The sequence below is a fragment of the Culex quinquefasciatus genome, chromosome 2 (genome assembly GCF_015732765.1).
Source record: "Culex quinquefasciatus strain JHB chromosome 2, VPISU_Cqui_1.0_pri_paternal, whole genome shotgun sequence".
Classification (NCBI taxonomy): domain Eukaryota; kingdom Metazoa; phylum Arthropoda; class Insecta; order Diptera; family Culicidae; genus Culex; species Culex quinquefasciatus.
The window spans coordinates 55,487,547-55,493,519 of record NC_051862.1 but is presented as its reverse complement, the minus strand read 5'-3'; positions in this window follow the sequence as shown (position 1 = coordinate 55,493,519).

Here is a 5,973-nt window from a genome sequence, read left to right as displayed (position 1 = left end):
AGAACAATGTGAGACCGTAGTTTATAGAGGTGGAGCCTAAAACTGAGCAGCAAACAATGGAGTCGCGAAAGAGTGTTTCTGTCGTCGTCGTCGTCGTTTGGTGTGCGTTAGGTAGAGTAGGAAAGGACCGGAAGATCAACACTCACTAACTCACGCAAACAAATCATACAAAAAAAAAACGCAAACCAATACAATAATTCAATCGCTGCACACACTTATTTACTCCTCCGCTGAAAAATCGAGAGCTATAAAAAAGAAAATGTTGAAATAAGAAGGTAAAAAAAGTATTTATGACTATATTTTCCAAAGAAGTATGAGTTTATCCATTTCTCGCACTACCAGTAAAAACTAAATCTATCATAATAGGGTCGGCGAACGGAATAAATTTAAAACGAAACATGATACCCACCAAAATGAAATTTTGTTAGTTTGACGAGAAAAGTTAAAAGATAAATTAATGGTACAGGTAGATAAAAAGAGCAAATCGTTGAGACTATTAGATGTGGATGTGCTATTTAGCGTTTATTATACTGAAGAAGATGAACAAAAAGAGTAAAAAGTTGAAATAAAGAAAAAAACCAAATAAAATAAGCAGAAGCAAATAAAGCCGGAAAAAGTAGCTGAATAGAGTGAAACAAAAGCGATGTTCAATATGGTATATGACTTTCATAAAGTTTGAATGTAACGAAGATATATTTTTTATCACTAAAGTAATGATCAAGGTAGAAGTGAAGTGGGAAGAAGGATAGGAATGAGGAGCAGCATCAGGTGCGGTTTATCAGAGTTGTTCAAATGTGTTTGCTTTAGGTTGGAAACGAAGCACACATTATTGGCTAATGGCTTTAAACATTAGGATACTTTTGATGAAGTTGATGGAGAAGGTGCATTGAGTGTGAAAATTGATTGGAAATTGATTGAAAAAGTTGCTTTTTTTGGTTCTCTTTGTTTCGTCTTTGTGTCTGTCGCGAGTGACCTTGAACGGCTATGATCAACGACGACAACATTTCCATAACTTCTTTTCGTAAAATCGCATTTATACATCAAAAACATTGTAACATACACCCAAACGGCGGTCGCATGATTGTGATGCATGGCGGCATGAAAGTATATCAGAATCTGCATGAAAACTGTCCTCATGCATTTTTTGCGATATAGGGGTATGACATTTTTGCCCGTTACCGACAATTATCGACATTACCGACGGCTTTTTGGTTGTATTTCACAAAAAAAAACCTTGACAGAATGAGGATTGAACCACCAACTTCTTGGTTATAGATCCGACACGCTACCATCGCGCCATGGACGCTTGATGATTTGAGAGTGAAAGAACACCAACATATTCTTCTCTTTGTAGTGTTGCTCGGGGACGGGCCAGCATTATATGTGTTGGTGAGAACTGCAGATCGCTGAAATAGGGACGTGGCGTTACATCGTGCTGCCACCTGGTTTTTTTAAGCGCAAGAGTGGAAAAGTGCTGAGTCATCGTCTAAAAATAGACGGCGTCCTATCTCACCCAGCAAAATGAAATCGATAAAGTAGTCGGTTTCGATGAGAAAAAGTGGAAAACGTGGTCTAAAAATAGCGACGCCATCCCCCTATGTTTACACGCGGGCAAAAATGATCTACGGGCTTGCTGCAAAAAAATGTTATAAAATGTGACAATTTCTGCAGCAAATCCACTGTTGCAGATTTTGAGATATATTTTTCCTTTGGGTGTACGTTTTTTTCGGAATTTTGAGTACGCCATCAAATTTGGCGTACAATTTTACATAAAAGTCCCTTTAACACCATATTTCTATCTCATCGCCATTTCAGGCTGCAAATTATTGAAAAACACGTCTTTTTTCGCATGTTCAAAAATGGAGGGAGTCGTACCACCCATCCATCACGAGATATCGAAAAATGGAGCTCGGATTTGTGATCAGGGACAAAACATACCTCTTAGGACAAAGTTTGTAGCAAATTGAATCTAATGACTTGAAATTGTCGGTTTATAATAGAGCAGTTCTTTTAAATTTTGCACTCATATTCCTGATAAATGCAACTTTTTTTTTGCAAATTTGAGAGCTTTTCATAGAAAAATGCTATGAAAACATTCAAAAATATGTATCGAGAAAAGATTTTCTGATCGTTTTGGTGTGCTCGGTAAAATTATTGGTTAGGATTAGGACTATTCAGAAAAAGATTAATATTCTGAAAAAAATCACTTATTTAAAAAAATATATTTTTAACCCTAATTTTTTGGACCGATTTTGAAAAGCGGGAGGGGATGCGGTTTACCTAAACTTCAAAAAATATTTGCAACGGCCTAACTAGATTTTATAAAAAAATTACACCTTTATTTTTTTTTTTCATTATTTTATATGTTTTAGTAGACAAAAGGTGCCAAAATTTGAGCTATTTGACGATCCTTTTTCATGTGTGAAGTTATGATTTTTCGGAAAAATGATATTATTTTTTCATAGCGCTTTAAAAATAAAGTATTTTTAGAAATTATCAAAAATGCCCACAAAAAAAATCAAAATTATTTTTTACATGTTTTATTGAATTCGGTCGGATCAACAGTGTTCAAAAAAGCAAATTATTGATAATGTTGCTAGATCTCAAATTTAGTTCAAAGTAAAATAGACAAATTTGTGGAATAAGTCCACTTTATCAAAATATCACAAAAAAATCATTTCGATTCAAAAAATCACTTTTGTAACAAACCTTTCAAAATATAAAAATAATTTTTTTTGTCAAAGTATTTTTCTGTAGTAAAAAGTTACTTAAAAAATGTTATTTTTCCCGATGTAAAATGGCATATTATGACATGAAAATTACAATGATAAAATTATGTTCGAAATTCTAGAGAATTTCTCTATATACTGATTGATGAACGTCGGTCTAGGATAGAAGCAAGGGAAAATTTATTTTTCCTTTTATTAAAATGTTAAAATATTAAATAACAAAAAATCGAAACAAAGAACAGCTCTCAAATAATAACTAATATTTGAAGTTGTAATAACATATTTCAAACAAAAAGTTAAATTAATTTGGAAATTAAAAAATGTAAATCATGAAGATTTTTAAATAGGAACGATTTTGGGAAAATTTTTATTGATTCAGTAATTTACATTGTTCCAATTAATCATTTTATTTTGTTTATACAGTCGACTCTCTGGCTGTCGATCTTTTCGATATCAATATTGCTCCATCTATCGATGAATTCTTCAGTCCCTTCAAACTGCATACTTCGTTTGGCTTTATTCCTCGATATTTTCTCTTGCTTGAAGGATCTCTTCCTCGACGGTCCCTTGGATTCTGTTTGCTTTAAAAATCTCTTCCGGTTGTCAATATTGTCACTATCTCATGGCTTGCATAGACATTTTTCTTTGCGAAACGAAGCTTTGAAGGGTGTTTGACATTAGTTTGTTTTTGTTTGCTGGACGTTGCCATGATTCTCTCCCATAGCTGGGTACCAAGAAAAACATATTTTCAATCGAGTCTTCATTTTGCATCGTTCTGTAAACTGATGATTCTCTTCCTCGACGGTCCCTTGGATATTGACAACCAGAGAGTTGACTGTATATATATATATATTTTTTTTTTTGAAACATTTTGAAGCCAGCATAATGTTGATTGCATGTTTCCAGTTTTACCATAACAATTTTGGATTAACTTATCAAAATCGGATAAAAATATATTTAGGGGAGAGTGGGGAGACTTGATCCCCGGGGAGACTTGATCCCAAGCCTGTATCTCGTCAGCATGTGGGTAAAACAATTAGCTTTGTTCTAGAAAGTTGTGCAAAATTGACTAAAATTCATTGTAGAAAACAAAGAAAAAAATTTAAAAAAATTTGGATTGAGTTACACACATTTTTCTAAGAAGTGCTGCAAAAAACTTCCAAAAGATCTTTTTTCTTTGTTTTGATAAGTGTAGAAAACACTCAAAAATTATTCAAAAAAATATTTTTTATACGTGAATTGTTTGATAAACATATCAACTCCAAAACCCTTACGCATTTGACGTTAATTTTATCGCCATACTATTTTTACAATCAATTGTTTAAAAAAGTGCGTTAAGGGATACTTGATCCCTGCATTTTTACAGTCACTGGAATCAGCCTCAAGATTAAATATTTTGGCTGGGTTTTCGTACATAGTTTCCTTTAGTATAGTTGTACATAACTAACTGCAGTTTGAACCATTTTTCAAAAGTTTTGTAAACAAAAATTACCAGCTTTTGTAAACATGCTCAATTTTGGTATTAAAAAGAAAATTTTAAGTTTTTAAATATTTTACATGCTAAACTTGTTATATTTACAAACGTACAGGTTTAATGTGAAATTGCTGTATCTTATAGAAAATTAAAAGTTTGGATGAATAAGAAACATTTTGCTTAAGATTTCTTCAAAATGTTGAAAGGGGGATCAAATTACCCCCAACATTTTGAAAATGCCGGTTTAAAATATTTTTTTTTAAAAAGCTTGGCATTATTCGAAGAGTTTATCTGATGAAATACCCTTATCAGCCAAACATAGTTGAATGTTTAAGCTTTCAATTCATGCAAAAAGATCATAGTTTTGTGAAAAATTGACAGAGTTATGTGCGATACAAAAAAAGGGGATCAGGTCTCCCCACTCTCCCCTACCGATAACAAAAATTTAAATTTCGGTCGCTTTTACATGAATTTATGCCCTCAATCAAATAATTAATTGATGATCTGTGGCATTGGAACTTAAAAATTACTCTTTATAGATTAAATGCTTAATTTACAAGCTGTCTTTGTATTTTTAATGGAGATTGATTCCGATAAACAAAAAATGATTGATTTAAAACTCAAAACCAAAAATTTGCCTAATCCTGTCATTGAACCTATACAAAAATAAGTTTTATTTAAAATGTTTCGTTCACTCATGTGACCAAGTTACCACAAAAAAGCTATCCAAACTACTCCAAATAGTTTAAAAAGTAAACCTCCATACAAATTTGCGAGGGTTTTTTTTTATCAGAATGAATTAAATATCCGGGAACCGTGGTGTAGGGGTAAGCGTGGTTGCCTCTCACCCAGTCGGCCTGGGTTTGATCCCAGAAGTTCCCGGTGGCATTTTTCGAGACGACATTTGTCTGATCACGCCTTCCGTCGGACGGGAAGTAAATGTTGGCCCCGGACTAACCTAAAAAGTTTAGGTCGTTAGCTCAATCCAGGTGGAGGAGTCGTCTCCCTGGGTCCTGTCCTGGTGGAGTCACTGGTAGGCAGTTGGACTAACAATCCAAAGGTCGTCAGTTCGAATCCCGGGGTGGATGGAAGCTAAGGTGTAAAAAGAGGTTTGCAATTTCCTCAACAATCAAGCCTTCGGACACTTAGTTTCGAGTAGGAATCTCGCAATCGAGAACGCCAAGGCAATGCTGTAGAGCGAATAATTTGATTTTTTTTTTGAATTAAATAAATAACATCGAAGATTATCAAGAGCATACTCTAGTGCCATTAATATTCCCTACTTTAAATTTCAGCATAATGAATTGACAAAGAACTTTGAAAAAAGTATTTTTTGTAACTGCTTTTAACTTTTTCTATCAAACGAAATAAGTACTTCTGAAATAAAATTTGCCTTTTGATTTTACAAAATGATATAAAATTAATTATAAGTTTCCATTAATAAGTCTCTGTTTTACAACAATTGTTTTATTCAATCAACATGCACACTCATTGTCTCTTGACCCTTAATCAATTTCTCAAAACAGAAAATAACTTATCAAAACAGCCCACTACGCAACATAAAATGCTGAAAACATTATGATTAAGTTCAAAAATCCTCTCACTGCAATCCACAAAATTAACATTACATCTAAATATCAGAATGCAATAATGAAGAGATCAAATTCTTGGAAAAACGACTATTACTCACTTGTAGTTTAAAACAGTTGCATCATATTGAATACCTAGAGATGATTCTATTTTCCTGACGACTAAAGCTAGTTGAGTTTG